Here is a 19746-nt window from a genome sequence, read left to right as displayed (position 1 = left end):
AAGAAGCAAACACAAAGAAATTGATGCAGTGCAGAATGACTAGTCTCTCTAGGCAGACGGGTTGCCTCCCACAATGTTAACCATGTTCAAGCATAGGTCTGGGATTTCCAAGGCTACAGAATGACTAAACAGAAAAGAAAGAGTCATCTATTATATTTGAATGTATTACAGTAGGATCATAGGTTACAGTTAATTGCATGAATATTCTACTTCATAATATAGAAGGACTGAAGGAGACAGCAGAAGCCTGTTACTGACAATCCCATGCTGTGCCATTACAGATCTGCATGGATGGCTTGCAGGTGGAGTCTGGGAAAGTGACACTCCCCTGAATTGACACAGTTCAATATATTGTTGTAACACTCTGGACAATGACGCTCCTCCGATGGAGGTTCCTGAAACAATCCCAATGTGCAACAAATCATACCTCCAAGGAGCACTTAATGTCCTCGCAAACACGTTGAACACTATTTTCAGTGTGTTCTCTCGACATGAAAGATGGGCGGCATGGTTTTATGGGGCATACTTTGATGGAACACACACACGCTTCTGACATGTCCACGTATATTGAGAGATTGTTAAATGTAAGAACCAAATAAGTAGACCTAGATTTTGTGTTTGATATTGTGTGTATTTGAACATTTTCAGTATCTTTCGGGTTAGCAAGAACGTAAGCATTCTGCTGATTCAACCCTCAAATCATCACAAGCAGGCCTAACGCACACAATGTGAATGTAAAAAAACATGTTCTACATTTTTCTAAAGCCACATTTTTTTATTTACATAATGGTATTTATTTGATCAACTGTATATTTCATATTTATGCTTATGTTGTATGCCAAAACAAATCAGAGTTCTGCTCTTTTTGCCACCCACCTATTCCTATTCTTCTCAAAGCAGACGGGAAGTAACTTCCATTTTGAAGAGGTGGAGGGGGAGTGCCTGAAGGACCAGTTATTGCCCGTCCCCAGCCGCTCAAGAGCTTTCTTGAATGGACACCGGTCGCTGAATTTGTTGAACGCACGGACTGACACAGAGGAGAGCGCGCGGGATAGGCCTACCCAACTCAGCGCATGCGGATACATCGCACGCCACGGCTCACTCGATTTGGACTAATTCAGAGAAAGTGGCTGCAGCTTCAACAACACAATGCAAAGAACTGTATATTGGAAATAAACACCAACAGGCAGTGACAGTAAACTAAACAAAAAAGGCTAACTGTCCTAGATAATTCAACTTATATTTATGGAGTTTCGAGCCAGTGAAAATGCATTTTGCTGTTTGTAATTTGTCATGCGTAAAATCATAATTCGCTACTGAACCCATCCCGGGACGGATTTGGATACCGCCTGCCTCTTAACAGTGTTAACGGGTCTCCTGCATGTACTGGAAAAATGAAGCTCTGTCCCCACACCCAGAGGAGAACAAAGTTTTATTGGACAATGTGTTCGTTGATCAGGTACATGACATGACATATAATTTCAAAATGTGCCTATGCTCTATAGGCTATCGACTCATTGCAAGTGAATACTTATTTGCTTGCGCTGCTCTCTGAAATATCCTCGCGGATTGGTCTTTTGTTTTCCACGCTCCAGCCTATGTTTAATGACAATTATATAGACATTTCACATTTGTGCTAGCGTAATTTCGTTTAAACGAAGGCCAAAATGGATTCTGAATCCCACCCAAACCCAGATTTTTGGCACTCTTGAATACCGTTATAATCACCAAGAGAGCTTCAAGTGGCCTATCATAAGCGAAGCCGAGACAATCACGCTCCTTTATGTTTCAAGTTATGTACATTGTCTCCTATGAATAGTGCGACGTTCAAGAGCCTCTTCACATCCTAGTCTTGTGTACAGAAATTCGATTTTCGATTACGGCTATTAAAATTAAAATATGCAATTCTTCTGGTGGCGCGATGCCTTCTCTGATTGACAGTTGAAATTGACACCCTGGCTGCCTCTAATCTCGAGCATTTGAAGCCATCACTAATTGCAGGTAGTCCATCTTTTCAGTGTTTTCGATTGCATGGGAACTATTAGGCTATGCGATTATTTTAGGAGGTAGCCTACGAGTTGTACATAAAGGGGAAAAGAAATCCTAATTCTAATTGCTTCATCAAAATTATCTTTTGTTGCCAGGGTTTAAATGCCTGAGAAAGTATTATTCATTGTTTTGCACCGGATATAGCTTGAGGTATGGGCTGGTAGGGATGCATAGCCGAAAGCGCAAAACAGAGCAGGGCGCAGAGCAGACTTCAGTCGCAGCTCCAGGCTTCGTCTACACGGCTGTTTTTCCACAAACAGAATAGCTTCATAATGGTGAGTTATTAAAACATAAGACATTAACGATTTAATGTGATCAAAATAGGAACTTCGACATGATCATTGGAGACTTGGCCGAACTTCGACTCCCTTTTTTCATTTCCCAACCCCATTTTCATAGTTTACTTTTGTGACAGGCCTTTGAAGTTTTGTTTTCAGTAGCATATTGTTGTAGTAAGCCCATTTCATTCGATTTAATTTTTTTGCATTTAGGCCTACTCTACACAATGCTTGTTTTTCTTGTAACCGATGAGGGCTTGTCCTGTACGGCGCCATGTGTCCTGTAATACATACAGTCTATAGGCCTTTTACCTTGCATCCAGGTCACTATAAGATTATGACAAGAAAAATCTCTCCCAAACCTCAGTCTCACTCCGACGGGGAGCCTCACGAGGATGTGAAAGTAGAGGCTCCTTTCCTGCCCAGTCCTCCGGTAACACCGTCTATGTGCTCGCCTTCGACCCTGGCCTCCCCGACGCCGGTTCGGTCTACCGGGAAAAACCAGTGTGCCAGCTGCGGCACAGAGATCAAAGACAGATACCTACTGAAGGTAAGCATTATAATGCCTTTTATTACACCGGTCAAATCAAGTATCATTTTACGATTCAATTTCAAACCTATTTCTTCCTCACAAGTTGCCTGCATATTTGCATAATCTTTCAAGTTCCTTCCATTTTATAGAATAAGTACCCCAAACAAATTATATTATTATTATTATTATTATTATTATTATTACGATTATTTATTTCTCATGGCAGGTGAACAATTTGAATTGGCACGTGGGATGTCTGGAGTGTTCAGTCTGCAGAGTATCATTACGTCAGCACAATAGCTGCTACATCAAAAACAAAGAAATCTTTTGCAAATTGGATTATTTCAGGTAGGGTAAGTTTTGCTATTTGTTTTCCATAAAATGTAGGGTGCTGTATGTTCTATGTTTGGCTCTAATGTTCACAAACAATGGATTACTTATCACATCTTATTGCAGGGAGATCGTTTAAGATTGACTATACTGAGTGTATCCTATTTCTATTCTGTTCCGTTGGTATATAGATTTTTTTTAAACAAAAAATACATTGTGTTCTTATGTCTCGGGGCAAGTAAACAGGATTGGACTGGGTTTTTTTTGTATCGTTGTAACGTCTAAATCACACCAATTCATAGACACGCATTACCTTTATTAAAGGAAAAACAAATCTGTTACCACGGCTATCCGAATAAACCCATAGTCCATTTATAACATCAGACTTTTACACTTTTACACCCAATACCCATTTTTTTGTCAAAGTTACTTCGGGAATGTTTCTCTTTAGATATATTTAAATCATTGCCTTTACTGAAAATGTGGTGGACTTTATCAACATTTTTACTCTCAATAATGATTCTTACATCTTTGAGATCACTACATTTAAGCTATTCGTTTTCGTTGTTCTTCATTTATCAATTCATCATTCCCCCCTTCAACCAGGGCCACTGCTAAAATACTGTTTAATTTATCAAGGGCTATTTTTTCTCACTCACAGAAAGTTCAAATTTTCGTCATAAACTGGCGGGTCTATAGGCTGTTTGTAGCATGCCAACTAATTAAACACTATTTGTTGTTGTATTATCATTATTCTATAAAAAAAATCTATTTAAAAAAAATCTATAATTATATTGCTATTGTTATCCCATTGCTGTTGCTATTATTGTTTTAATGAACAGGGGGCTCAGTTATATTTGACTAAAGTGAAATTAGATTGGAAAAGCAATGCTGTTTGTAATCTTTTACAAAAAGAGTTTCTCTCTATTTCTGGCCTGCACAACATTTCCGTTGATCACACATTTACTTGAACTAGTAGCAGTGAAAGACGACTAAAAATGCCCCCTTCTCATCTCTGTCTCATCACAGTAGGTTTGGCACCAAGTGTAGCCAGTGCGGGCGCCAGGTGTTTGCCACTGACTGGGTACGGCGGGCACGGGGCAGTGTGTACCACCTGGCCTGCTTCGCCTGCTACTCCTGTAAGAGGCAGCTGTCCACGGGGGAGGAGTTTGGTCTGGTGGAGGGCCGGGTGCTCTGTCGGGCCCACTATGACACCATGGTGGAGAACCTCCAGAGAGCGGCGGAGAACGGTAGGTCTTCCGACGGGTGTCTCAGACAATGTCAGGGAGCAGGGTACCCAAATATCAGCCATGTATGGGATATTCTCAAGTTAGGATTCGTCCCTGTGGGAAACAGTATTGGGGAAGAATTCAGACATAATTCATGACATACATGTCTTACCCAGAGGAATTTATGTTTCGATATCCAGCACCTGCACCAATTGCATGTGTATGATCTCCTTCAGGTTAGCTAAAGTGAACAAGATTAAACTGTGTGGTGATGTTTCTTTCCTTCTTGTGCCTGGGACTTAGGGACAGGTCTCACTTTAGAGGGAGCCTTGCCCTCTGATCAGGATGGCCAACCCAAACCAGCCAAGAGAGCACGCACTTCCTTCAGCGCTGAGCAGCTACAGGTACGGTAGGTGTGTGTTTATGTGTGTGAGTGTCTGTGAAAGTATGCACAGTATTTGTGTGTGACAGAGAGAGACGGAGTGACGGGGTGATATAGTTTCAGTATGACATTTTCCATCATTCAGATGAATGTGACTGTCTGGCTGAATTTGCTTGATTCGGTGAATATACAGCTGAGTATGTAGCTTCGTGACTGAGTTTGCTCGGTGTGTTCTCAGGTGATGCAGTCTCAGTTTTACCAAGACAACAACCCTGATACCCAGACCTTACAGAAGCTGGCAGACATGACAGGACTGAGCAGACGGGTCATACAAGTATGTATGATAATATCAAACTAGTGGGTGTAATGTTGTTAGACATATTGAAAATGAATGTATGATGTAATAGAATAGATACTTTGATATGATAAAATAATTCATCTTTACCAGATTACATCTTGCATACGCCATTGATCTTTAGTAATGTTACATTTTCAATAGGTTTGGTTTCAAAACTGCAGAGCAAGGCATAAAAAGCATCCTCCCCCAGCACAACGGTCACCTCCAGGGCGCCCCTTACCCCCACTCTAGATTGCCCCCCTCACTGCCAGACAACCTCTACTCCCCCTTCAGCAGTCCTGACAGACCACACCTGCTGGCTCTGCATGGATATATAGACAGTGAGTTGGTTACTCCCTCTCAATGGACAAAACATACATGTACATCGAGGTGACTTTGGCTCTAACAGAATTTTCTACTTTTTTACTCTACCAATTAACATGATCAAAGATATGATTCTACCCATAGTGTATTTCAGTTCACGTCACATCACATATGACTTCTTGTGCAATGTATTTAGTCTTATTGCATTTAATAAAAAAATATATATTTCTGTTGTTTCCTGTGCACAGGTCATCCCTTCTCAATGCTGTCCTCCCCTAACCACCTCATCCACCCAGGCATGACCTTACCACAGTTGCCCATCAGCCACTAAGTCATGCCCCTGAGACCACCTCCTCCACAAGCCGTCTCTCTCGCGGACCTTTCCATCCCAAACCTCTGAGAACAGTTCGACATCTGTCTCTTCTATTTTACTACACAAGAGGACTTTTACCGTCTCCATAGTATGTCAAGGTGGAGATATCACATATTCAAATGGATGGACGGTTTTTATAAAGGCAGATAGACTTTAGATCGTCATGGGAAAAACATCCCAGTTCAATACAAATGTGGTAATCATCAGGACCAGATTACACCACCCATTCCTTGACAGGGAATGAGTTGGATCTCCAGGACCAGGGTTAGGAACAGGAAGACTCTTCCAACAGAAAATTTCAATTCAATCTCTGCGGATTCAGATTTTTCATTGTCTTATTCATCAACTTATAGTACTAAAGGTATTTTATTTTTCAATTCCATTCGTTTTAAATATGACTTTTTTTCTTTTACTCCGTCTGCTTGTTTTCCTGTATAAAACCCTCCCATGCATGGACTTCCATATTTCTGTGTAAGGTGAGGATGAAGACTCTTCTGATCTTGTGTGTTTAGAGAGAGGCGGTCTTGTGTGTTCTATTTACTTATTTCTCTTGTGAAATGGAAAGCTTGTGTCCATTTATTTATTCAAAAAAGATACTTCACCAAGAAGCACTTTTAAAAATGCTTTCAAATGAAATAAATCATTTATTGTAAATTGTACATATTTTACCGATGTAATAAAATGTGCCTAAAAGAGTGTTGGAAAAATAGATCTGATTTCACATAAATTCACATTTGGTTTTAATTAAAAAATAAAACACTTTGGTTTTTCAGCAAGACATGAAGGATTTAATTCTTAGTGATCCCTTCGTGCACCAAATCCCATTAACGGGATTGATTTGACAACACCCAGTGCCATAATCTTACGTTAATTAAGTCCAATCATCTTGTGTAATACGGAGAATGCTGTGCTGAAGATAAAATACACACTTTAACTTTAACCCACCCACTCACCCCGCTGATAGAAGCACCTTACACTCATTGAACAACATTAAATCCACCAGGCCACCCGGTAAAGGCCAAGTATCCTTCATAACCTGTTTTTAACAGCAATATTCATAGGTATGTAACGGTCAAGCTACAGGTTGAGGGTCCCCAATTTAGTCCCTATGTGTTTAACGTCCGCAACAATCAATCCGATGGCAAGAACCATTTAAAGCGTTTAACTCTGTGGATAGTATTGATCTAGCACTCTGTTTAATTCCATAAATCCATTTAATTGTGTTAATCTGAAATTGTTGTATTGATTGGCAGCACTCAAGCTGCATTTGTGGCAAAAAAAACACGGAATAATGAACTCAGGAAAATATAGTCTTGACCGTTTCCTTTGTTAGGGACCCAGTTATCTGTTTTAACACTTTGCCTGGATCAATTCTCATTTTAATGCTCTCTTCAAGTAGGTCGACGGTCCATCTTCCCTGATATTTTAGAATTTGACAAAATTAGAGAAGAATCCAGCTCTACGCACCTTGATAAAAAGCAGTACAATGCTTCAACATGTTTTACCACCTGTTATTCCTTGCCTTATAAAATTGAAGTGAAACACGGATTATACATCACAGTAATTCAATTAACAAGCCTATTCAGACTCATTACATACAGTGTTTTCAGCTCACATAATCACAATTCTTGTGAAATCGTACATTGAGTTAAACAGGTCTTATCATATGCTATGAAAGTGAGACAGGAACAATACTCTGACAGGCCTCACACACACGCACACACATGCGCGCACACACACACACACACACACACACACACACACACACACACACACACACACACACACACACACACACACACACACACACACACACACACACACACACACACACACACACACACTATAGTTAAATCCCTTCCCACTAAACAGCTCTGATACTCTTGCCACATACTGTGGAACAAATGGAAACCACAATCATTCCATGCTAAAATATCAGCAACAGACATCTCTGTCTGGAGCTCACATATCTGGCATCCCAGTCGCAACCTCTCTCTCTATAATTCTGTCAGAGGGAATTCACTTGAAATCAAAGAATCTTGTTGTTGGCATTCAATGAAGGGACATGTGCTTTGAATTTAATGCATGACAGCACCAGCAAAGTATGTTTAACCAAGAAGAGGATGTACTGGAAGGTTTCTGTCTGTTGTTTGAGAATCTCAAGGATTCCAAATGTTTTAAGTGAATTGGTAAAGGCCAATAGGACCAGTTGAAATGAAGATACATCCAGCCTCACCGGCCCTCCTATTATCAAAGTTTCCTGCAGGCACAGATCTGGGATCAGCGTAGTCTTACTCAATCGATCCTCAACCATTAGGAAGGGGAGAATGCATAACTGACCTTAGATCAGTGTTTAGTGGAATCAACCCATGCACAGAAGGACCACTCTTCACCACAAGAGGGCATACATCCAATAACCACATCATCCCAAGCAATCGACTGACCATTGGTGCTCTTGGGAGTAGGAGTAGATGAGTTTCCCTTTGACACTGATTTAAGGTCAGGTTAGCATTTGCCTTCCTAATGGTTTAGGTATAGGATTGAGAGAGTAAGCTGATCCTAGATATATGCTTATGGGAAACTTCTACCCAGAACATGTTCTTGCTGCATTAGGAGACAAAGAATGCTAGATACATGACTGCATGTTTCTTGACCCAGTGACACTGTGTGTGGAGGGACACAGAAACCAGAGCTACAGTAAAAAGAGGGGTATATATTGTAGATAGAAGCAGCAACAATGGCATCCCTTGTGCTCTGATTTGACTATTGAAGATTTAATTAGAGATGGGCATACTTTGACTGAGCCAGGTGTGGTTCAGGGGAGATACGAAACCCATCCAACATCAGTGGAGCAACGAAGTGGACATTGACACATCTAAACAAAGACAAGGAGGAGGAAACGGAATCTCAAGATGTGGTCGATTACAGAGAGAGATGGGCAAGAAGAACAGTCAGGTACAACAGTTGAACAGTTTGGAACTTTAATATTCATTGTAATTACTCAATAATAATTATTTTTAAATAAAAATGGTATAACTTTGTCTCTACATTATATTCAAAGTCACTTTTTTGGTTATGCTTTTTACAATCAAACCATGTAAAAAATACATCTTAATTCCTCGATGTGACTGGTTTTGCGAGACACCACCAATAAGCAATGCTATCAGCTATATCTATCTGATTTGCCTTTCTTGAACCTTACTAGATGTAATCTGTGAAATGACCTTTTCATTTTATTTCATGCAAAGAACTGCCTTTGTGTAGAATAATAAACAGATGATTATCAATCAGGCATATTCTGGGCTACAGTCCAACTAAATGAGATATAAACGCAAATTAGATTTTTTTTTTGTCAAATCAAATTCTCTAAAAGCATGAAAGCATGAAGCAGACAGAATAGAGGTTTTAGAGCCACGGTTCTCCATGCACAAGCATCTCTGGTAGTTAGAACTCTCATTTTTGTCATAATGTCATGCGTCTGCCCTGTGATTGGCGGGCTCAAGTGTTTACAGATGAAATGAGGCCCCTGTGCTAATGAATAGGCCTCTGATTGCAGGATTCCTCTTTCAGAATTACAGCGTAGCTCCCCTGATGAGCAATTACATCTTACAGTACCTCTCGTCTCTGCTCTGCTGCGTATTCACATCACATCACTGCTCCTGCTATTCATCATCATACTGATCAGCAGCACTCAACAGCTCTCGCAACAGTCAACAAAAGTGTGCTGACGGGTGCTAAGAGAATCTTCCTCTTCCTCCTCTTCCTCTTCCGAATACCACGTTTATTTCTGGAGTCTCATTTTCATTCTCTGCCTGCTTTTTTTTGTATGTGCATCTTTTTTTCTGTTGTGAGAAAGCCTCATCCATACGGTGTATCACAATGAAGTTACAGAGACAAATGACAGAAACGGGAATAATGCTCACAGAAGGGCTTAGACTATCTAGCATAGGTACTGACAATGAAATACTGTGGGCTAGTAAAAAGGTAAGCATATTTTTCTCGGAATGCCTCAACTTGTTGACCTCGCTAAAAGGCTTCTCTGTCATTCTCCCCAGAGTATTCACACCGGATATCAAGAATAATACGGAGATTCCCAGTCATGCAAGTTCAACACAAAATATGGGTTGATTGTGGCTTCTTTTTTTTTAAGCATTAGAGAAATGTTGTTGTTGGAACACTATAGTTGCACTTTAACCTGGTATTTAAGGCATTTCTGACATGTAGCGTTATCCGTCTGTTGCTTTTGTGACAAGACAAAAGAAATGTCTTCACGAAGGAAGTTCAACCGCACTCTCTATTTTGAAACCCAAACTAGCTGGCTGAGGGCTAGTGGTTGAAAACCAGACCACAACGGTCTATAGCAGAGCAGTGCTGAGAGAAACACTTCACTTTGAGGCCAAGAGCATCATGTTTATGGACATTATGTCGAGTTAGTTTTTTAAAGAAAATACTGAACGGTATTACAGTCATTTGCATGTGCATTTTTGTCAAATAAGGGAGAAATGTGAGAATCTTCTAAAAATGTAGACTGTACACAGTGGATTCTAAATGCTAGAACATAAATAGCATAATCTTCGATTCCTACAGTAGCGCACAGTACTACACTAAGAACCATACAGATGTGAATTCAACATGAGGAGTAGCCTACCCCTGAGGTAAACTGAGGAAATAGCTAATACAAATGATTCACTTTGGCTCAAAGCCCACCCTCCACTTTGCAAAAATAAATATGAAACTTCAGCGTGAGTCAAAAATGTGTTTATTTATCAGGGTGACATCTTACAACTGTAAAGCAGTACTTGAGTTTGATTAATGATTGGCTACACTCATTACCCTATAATTCACTGGTAACATCTTGGAAGCATCATCCCGGCTGTGGCTGCTGAATTGTATTGTTCTGGCAGGGACCGGGGATCAGGCATCTGGAAGACTGGGGAGTAGACGTTTCCAAACAGCCTTTTAGCTTACAGAATATACCCCTGCCCTCTCAGACAGAATTAGGGGAGAGTGGGGTAAGTTGAGACATTTTTCATTTTTTCATTCAGTATCACGTCAAGGGAAGTATTCTAACAAAGATATCTACATATATTTCAGGATGTGTATCCCTGGAAATAATCAGAATTCATGTAAACATACATTTTGAAAACATAGCTTTTCCAAAAAAAAGTGGTCTCTTGGTATGGGGTGAGTTGAGCATAGGGACAGGGTAGGTTGAGCTGACCTCGGGTTAAGTGCGTGATGTCCTGTGACAGTAGGTCGGAGTTTAATTCATGGAATGTGGGTGTGGTGCATTGTCTAATCTTAAATGTATGCCTACATTCAGATATAGATCTGTTCAATATCACTTAACCTTCCATTTCTTGACCAGTTGTCTGGGACGTTGTTCCGCTGTGCCAATTCATAGTCAAGTTCTCTGCATGAGGCTATTAAGCCAGTGAAACTGGTCCACAAGATTCTTGATATGTTTTGCAAGCTCAGACTTCATGTCACTGTGAGCCTATCATAGCCTCTTTCGCACAGGTATGTCAAATGCAGAGTTCCAAAATCCCACGGCAAACAACCAGACTGGCCAAAGTACAAGCAAAGGTTCTTTATTATAAATTCAGCTTTAACAATGTCACTACATAAAACAATATTACTACGTAAAAATGGGCTAGGATTTAGGGCTATAGGCTAACTATGAGCAAAGTCAAACACCAGCTGATTCACAGAGCGGTGGCCAATGTTGGTTCGGCTCTTTCCCAGCAAGGTCCGTTCGGCTCTACCTCCTGAGCAGGGCAGGCTGGTCACCGGCTGTCCCGCTGTCCACACGAGCCCGGCAACGTGGTAGCGTTGGTTGTAGCCTCTCGCAGCTGCATCGGGCGTGTCTCCCGTGTCTACAATTACAACATGTACTGGCTAACAACTGGAATCTCTCATGTGCTGGAAATAACCACTTTTGTTAGTAGTGCTACAGAGAGCTTTGTATGAGCTTTTGGTAGCCTGGCTCAGTTGTTGGTGGCTGCTTGCATGGCTCTCTCTCACTCTGCACCGGGCCTGCTGGGTTGTAACATTGGGTGTAGCCTCTCACATTTGCATCTGGGCGTGTCCCCGATGTCTGCAGTAACGGGGGACAAAACACAACAATTGGAGTCCCTCACACATTTAGAAAATAGCACCTTCCTTAGTGCTATTGATAGTGTTGTGATTTGCCTTTATCCCAAAGGAGGCGAGCAGACGCAACAAGGTGGTCATTTGTTGGCCGAGAGGTCTCTGGTCCAAATTGCGTGCCAAAGGTAAGTTCCAGTTCCTTTTAACTCTAGTTCTGGGGCGTGTTTAGATATTAGTTTGGGGAGGGAGGAGGTGATAGGGAATTGGCAACAGCTGTCTCAAATCAATGTAGTCCATGTCAATTTTGGGCATGCAATTCAATTTCACACATTAGAATGTCAGAAGTTAAGTAAAAGGCAATCGTTGTAAATAACACAGCACGTGATTGAAAGGCACTTCTAAACAGGCATGTAATAAAATAACAAGACCTGCGGATACAAAATCTAAAAAATAATGTCAGTCTCTAGCAAGAGTCGTTGTCATTTCTGACAGGTACGTATTAGTTTTCTTTTTTGTCAATTTACCTCTTCGGTGTCATTCAGTCTATTTCTCACATCCCTTGCTGCTGTTTGAATGGACTTCTTCCCTTCTCTCACTTCCTTGGCTGCTCTCTCAAGAACCTCAAACCTCACATGTTTACATGTGTATACATGGGGCTTGATGATGTCTGCTCTGTACAATAAAAATGCATCTTGAGTTCATGTCAAATGTATCTATAAAGCCCTTTTTTTACATCAGTAGATGTCACTAAGTGCTTGTACAGAAACCCAGTCTAAAACCCCAAACCTCAATCAGTGCAGATGTAGAAGCATTGTGTCTAGGAAAAACTCCCAAGAAAGGCAGGCACCTAGGAAGAAACCCAGAAAGGAACCAGGCTCTGAGGGGTGGCCAGTCCCCTTCTGGTCTGTGCCAGGTGGATATTATAAGAGCACATGGCCATTAAGGGCAAATCGTACTTCAAGATGTTCAAACGTTCATAGATGACCAGCAGGGTCAAGTAATAATCACAATGGTTGTAGAGGGTGCAACAGGTCAGCACATCAAGAGGAAATGTCAGTTGGCTTTTCATAGCCGAGCATGACACATTGCAAAAATACTATGCATGTAACATTTGTATGGGGTTTGGTAGCCATTGGCTCAACATACCAAGGCAAACATTTTGACTAAATTAATCCACACAGTTACAGGGATTCACTTTCAGGCTAGGTTTAAGACCTCATATTGTAGCTCCTAGAGACCCCAACTGATGCATAGAACAATATTAAAACAACCTACTCTGGTGTAGATGGAAGTATCATGAAACCTCTTAACACAATACATTCATTTGACTTGGTGAAGAAAAAAAAAATTTGGGACCTAACTTGCTTACCACTTTTTCCATGTGGTTTCTTCCTTCACAGACTCTATGAAATGATGACCTCTTCCTACTAATTTGATCACATGATTCATTATGTGTATGGTTTCCTAGAAACAAGGAGTGGGTCAACTAACCATTTGGCTCAACTTACCCCACTCTCCCCTAGAAATCAGTGTCTGATTTCCAGTTAATTACATATGATTAGGCCTACAAAGTATTTGATTTCTATATTACACTAAATTGTTTAATTAAAATGCATCTAAATAATAAAAATTAGTGTTTGCGATTTCAGAAAAGGAATATATTTGCCCATAAATACAATAGACCCTTTTTTACCACTGAGTGACACTCTTTCCTTAATTAAGTCAAAAGCGACGCCTATCAACTTTGCATATTGGATATGTAAATAGGTCTGTCTCCACACAGTGTTTAGGTGTTGACTGTTACTTATGATCGTCCAGACTACAGCTGTAAGAATGTAACCAGTAACCTTAACATCTTAATTATCCCAACCATTTTGTTTTCTATTGCTTGTGACTTCAGCTTTCCTCATGTGGTCCATGGATGCCCCTGGGAACCACTTCAAGGTTATTCACTTCTTCCCAAATGTGACACAAAAAGAACCACTTTTTTAAAAAATGGTTTAATACAGATGTTGTTCAATCTGAGAGGTTTTAGATGTCAACGATAAGGACTACAGACAGGCACAGATAGACATTACCGAAACCAACACTTGCAATGCTGAGGTCCAGTTAGCGTGTGTTTGTAAGCCAGAGTTTAGCTCCAACCCAACCTCCAACCTCTGCCCACCTCCGGTAGCATTTCTCAGGGATTTTTCCTTTCTTTCCTTTGTCCTCCACCTCGTCTCTCTCTAGCCCCTCAGCCCTCAGCCCATCCTCAGGTAAAGTAGTTGTTTTATGTTTCTCTGTATTGTGCTAAGGCTCAACAGGAATCCCTGTGCAGTGTGTGTGCTATTTAGTTTTATTAATATACGTCTATTGTATTTATATATTTGTGTCATACTTGTTCAGTTGGTGGTGTTGTAACATTGTGATGATGAGAGGTTATGTTAGCCTCCATATTTGGTAACTGGTGATTGAGCTAAGAAAGAAGAGATGCGATTAAAAAATATTTTAGGGGACTTCAATAATGATATACAGTATGCAATCTATTGTGGCGACACTTCCAATTTTTCAGGTGGGGAAACACTGCTCTAGGGTGTTCCATTCCACTCTAGTAGTGGATCATTTTGATTGGATATGTCCATGGTGGCTCTGCCCTCTACACAGATATTTTGAGCCAGTCCATCGGTGACACAGCCCAGCTCACCTGAGGATTCTCATATCCTCTACTCTGGTTAGTAATGTTGGTTGTGGTTAGGTTTAAAATCTGATTTTTACGAGAGAAATTGTAGAACTTCTGGTTTTGCAGCTTGGCCAGTTAGTGACAATTGACACATCTCTACCCTCTCCACCGCTCTGCCTCAGCGCGGCAGAAACACACCATGGCCTCTACTTTCTCCTTAAGTAGCTACTGTCTGCCATCACTCCTTCTCCAGCATGTCTCTGAGAAACAGCGGTGGTGACCGAAGTCACTCCAAGGCCCCTGTCTTCCCTGTCCTCTGTCAGCACCCTGTCCCTCACCCACTCCCTCTCTGTGGGCAATGGGCTCAATGTCCTGGGCACCCTCTCCTCCCTGAATGGCATGGGTGTGGGTGCAAGCGACAACGAAACCATGCATTGCTGTCCAACTACCTGAACAAGGTGTGCTCCCTGGAGCGACCCAACGCCGAGCTAGAGTTCAAGATCAAACCACTGATGCTGGAGCGGACGCCCAAAGGTCACGACATCGAGGGCATGATGGCCCAAGCTCACGCCATTGGTGTGAAGGTCAACGCCCACATGGCCGTGATGATAAATGTATATAATCAGCCAGTCAGTAACTGTGCACCATTATAGCTTACAATACACACAATTATTGTTTACATTTGTGTAGACCTATTCCATAAACGTCTCATGTATGCGCCATGCTGTGCTCCTCAACATTTTGCTTTCACAATTACATTCAATCCGTCTTCGTTTTCTTGCGATGGGACACTTACATATGTGTGCCTGTGTGCTTTAGTATCCAACTTTAAAGTAAATATGTTCCTCCCTGCTACTCCTCAGGTGAGAAAGAAGAACCTGGAAAATGCTCGCATCATGCTGGAGATTGACAATGCCAAGCTGGCCCCCGATGAATTCAGGGTCAAGTGAGTGCCAACTTAGAGGGGCTATTCTTATACCTCCCAGTCTGAGAAATTCACATGGGAGTGCTAAACTGCATTGCACTTTGAATAAATTAGCGCTCTGTCATGCTGAGAAAAAAAGAGCCTGTTCCCACAGCGCTCAGACAGAAAGGAGGCCATCAGTTCACACTGGCCATGATAGATAGGATCAAGGTGACATCCGTTTCAGAGGTATCTGCGGTTGGCAAGGTGAAGCACAAGTCAAAAGGCACCGGAGTACAGTCTGTGTCGAGGTCTGTAAGTATTCACAGTGTACTGATTTTATACAGTCAAATGTTGGAATGCAGCAATGTTCACAGTATGTGGCGATTTATCTGTTGACCAAGGTAGGGTTGTGTGTGTGTGTGTGTGTGTGTGTGTGTGTGTGTGTGTGTGTGTGTGTGTGTGTGTGTGTGTGTGTGTGTGTGTGTGTGTGTGTGTGTGTGTGTGTGTGTGTGTGTGTGTGTGTGTGTGTGTGTGTGTGTGTGTGCGTGTGCGTGTACCTGCCTGTGTACATATGTGAGTGTGTCTATGTCTCGGTTACCATTCATCTGTTTAGATGGGAGGCTGAGGCCCCACTGTGCCAGTCTGTAGAGAGGGACTGTCTTGCTCTGAGGATGGCCAGGTCAGACCACGTCCAAATCATAGCTACCCTCCGAGGAGATCTGGACAGCCTGAAGGAGGACCTCTGCTTCCTCAAGAAGAATCATGATGAGGTGAGAGCTCTGCTGCACGGGTCAAAGGTCAAGTCATAACAGGTCCACTTATTACTGAGGAGTATTTACACATCAAGCTAATCACCTCAAACATTGTCAAACAGTTTTTGGTTCAGTGGAGGGTCGCTGCAGGAAACAGAGTTGGATTCTGGATTGTCCCATTGCACATACTCTTAAATATGAATTACATCCTTGAAAAAACATGAGGATTCATATGGTATTTCCCTAAGGCATATTTTTTACCTTAAAATGTTGTTTATTATTATAGACAAATGGTGCTTTTTGTAACAGAGTTATTTGTGTTTTAAATGTAAAAATAATTCAATTTAGTACAGTTTCTCTCCCCCAGGCATGTTGAATGTCACTGAAATAGGATTGTGAGTAAAATGACCCTGTACTCTCTGTAGTTTCTGTCTGTAGATACCATGGTCAGACTTGTGCACTTACACACAAACACATCACGCAAGCACAGAGAGTGTGTTTAGACAGCCATGCGTGGTGTCCAGAATGTGGCCAACTACGCATGCGCCTTACCATCAGGGTTGGGTTTATTTTCACTTGTAATTCCAGTTGAATTCCTGAGGTGCCTGAATTGAAATGGAGTTGACCTCAACCATGCTCTCATGTGCCTGTAGGAAATGGTCTCCATGAAGGCCTTTATGACCAATGAGCAGGTGGAGGTGGATGCGGCCCAGGGCCCAGATCTTGAAGCCATAATGGCTGAACGGCGGATCCAGTATGAGGGCATTGCTCGTAAGAACAAGGAGGACTCAGAGATCTGGTACCCGAAGAAGGTCAGTGAGAAGTCTGGCATGGTAATGATGAGGATCTCAGCTGAGCTCAGGAGCATATCACTCTTTTTTTCTTTTTTTTTTAAACTCTGTTTATTAAGTTTTACACACATAGACAAGACAAAGCAATATAAATAATATACTCAACTAGAAAAAAAATACAAATAAAAATACAAATAAAAAAATAGCTTTAAAGATACCATACTTTAGACAAGTTAAACACACCAGGCAGAAGGCTACAGAGGTTAAAGGGCAATCTATAGTACAGGGACAGAGCAAACACCTCACCATTGTTCCTGTAAACAGTCAAGGGATAAGGGTGGAGAAATGCAACCACTCACAGAGAGTCATGGCCACAGACCGACCATCCACTGGACAGTTTTTTTTTTTACAATGCTTTAAAATAAAAAAAATTAAATGATTATTCATGTAGGCGTGAACAAAGTGTAAAAATAACTGGGAAAAACAAGCTCACACTTCAGTCTCTGCCCGAGCAAGATGAACAAGGCATCTGCGGATCACGATCAATAAGCACATGGACCTTAATGCCCCCCCCAGCAAAAACACAGAGAGAGGCTCCTCCAACCCTTAAGTCACAGACTTATTTTAGTATTAATTGGAATGCCATCAGAGGATGGACTGTTTAAAGTAAGACCGGAATGGAGCCCAAGCCTCATCAAACAGTTTGGGGTTCCCACGTGAATTGAATTAGATTTTTTCTAGTTTCAGAGAGCACAACACATCTCTCAACCAATATCTTCCAGTTCTGTAGTATTAGCTGTCTAGCTAAAAGAGTTGTATAAGCAACAGTGTCCGACTGGATTCTTGATAGGGGGGTACCCATGGTCAGTACTCCAAAAAGGGCTGTAAGGGGAGACGGATCTATAACAGTGTCATATATATCAGAGAAACATTTAAATATTAATTCCCAGAAACCTGACAGTTTATGACAGCCCCAAAACATATGCAACAGTGTGGCTGGTTCCACTTTACATCTGACACAGGTAGAATCAAAATCAGAGAATATTCTTCCAAGTTTGGCCCCCAACTTGAATTGAATGAGGCTGTGTCTAGTGCTAAAAGAGGACGAGTGCACCCTGTGCAGCACAGATTCCCAGGTGTCTTCCCCAAGTTCCTCCCCCAAATCCTTTTCCCATCGAGTCTTTAAAGGCACCAAAGAAGGGTTCTGTAAGTCATGAATGATTGCATATACATCTGAAATTGCGCCCCTAGGAAGCTTGTTCAGCTCCAAGATGCTCTCTATAGCTGTATTCGCAGGCCTATTGGGAAATCCAGGTGTGTTAGCCCTGACAAAGTTTCTAGTCTGGAGATAGCGGAAAAAGTGGGATTGGGGGAGATTGAACTTTTCCTGCAGCTGAGAAAAAGAGGCAAATGTATCATCAAAGAATAATTGGGCTAGCGAGGAGAGGCCTAGTGAGTGCCAAATGCCAAAAGCCCCATCATTCAAAGATGGAGGAAATAAAATGTTCTGATTGATTGGGCCTGATAGAGAAAAGCCTCGGAGGTTAAAGGCTAAACGGAACTGATTCCAAATTTTAAGAGACTGCTTTACAATTGGGTTGACACACCTTTTGCCTAGGGACACTGGGAGAGACGAGCACAGCACAGAGGAAAGTGCTGCAGGTTTACACGATTCAGACTCCATCTGGGCCCAGAGTGGTCTAGGGCCAGTAGGATCAGTCTGCAGCCAGTACCAGGAGCATATCACTCTTAAGACTGAGTAGAAGTATTCTACAGTAAATTGCCTGTATTTGTGTACATTGTACTGTATGTGGGTAGATGTACTCATGACTGCTTTGTGTACGCAACACTGCTGGTGCAATGGAATACTTCTTCAGTGTCAGCTGCATAAACACTCATGATGAATGTGTGTGTTTTGCCACTGGAGTCAGTGCAGTTGGAGGTAAAGGAGAGCTGTGAGGCGCTGCACTGTGCTCAGAGCGAGCTCAGCGAGAGATGCCGCTTCCTACAGGCTCTGGAGGGGGAACTGGACAGTCTGCGCAAGCAGGTACTGCAGCTCTCCTCCAGCTGTCCAAACGCCCCCTTCTGTCCATACACACCCTCTTTCAGTCCAAACACATAACCTTTAGCTGTCCAGACACACACCCCTTCTGTCCAGACATACACTACCAGTCAAAAGTTTAGGAACACTTACTCATTCAAGGGTTTGTCTTTATTTGACTATTTTCTACTTTGTAGAACTATGGAATAACACATATTAAACTAATCAAAACATATTTATATTTGAGATTCTTCAAATTGCCACCCTTTGATGACAGCTTTGCACACTCTTGGCATTCTCTCAACCAGCTTCACCTGGAATGCTTTTCCAGCAGTCTTGTAGGAGTTCCCACATGCTGAGCACTTGTTGGCTGCTTTTGCTTCACTCTGCTTCCACTGCTCATCCCAAACCATCTCAATTTGGTTGAGGTCGGGGGATTGTGGAGGCCAGGTCATCTGATGCAGTACTCCATCATTCCCTTGGTAAAATAGCCCTTAAACAGCCTGGAGGCATGTTTGGTCATTGTCCTGTTGAAAAACAAATGACATTCCCACTAAGCCCAAACCAGATGGGATGGCGTATCGCTGAAGAATGCTGTGGTAGCCATGCTTTTTAAGTGTGCCTCGAATTCTAAATGAATCACAGACAATGTCACCAGCGAAGCACCCC

At 41.8% G+C, this 19746-nt stretch overlaps 1 pseudogene; it reads left to right on the top strand.

Moving 5' to 3' along the window:
* Positions 1-902: 902 nt before the first annotated feature.
* LOC115140555 (LIM/homeobox protein Lhx6-like) lies at positions 903-6530 on the top strand (annotated as a pseudogene).
* The last annotated feature ends 13216 nt before the right edge of the window (positions 6531-19746 follow it).

Source organism: Oncorhynchus nerka, linkage group LG13, assembly GCF_034236695.1.
Source record: "Oncorhynchus nerka isolate Pitt River linkage group LG13, Oner_Uvic_2.0, whole genome shotgun sequence".
In the NCBI taxonomy this organism is placed as follows: domain Eukaryota; kingdom Metazoa; phylum Chordata; class Actinopteri; order Salmoniformes; family Salmonidae; genus Oncorhynchus; species Oncorhynchus nerka.
This window is presented reverse-complemented; position numbering and strand designations above follow the sequence as displayed.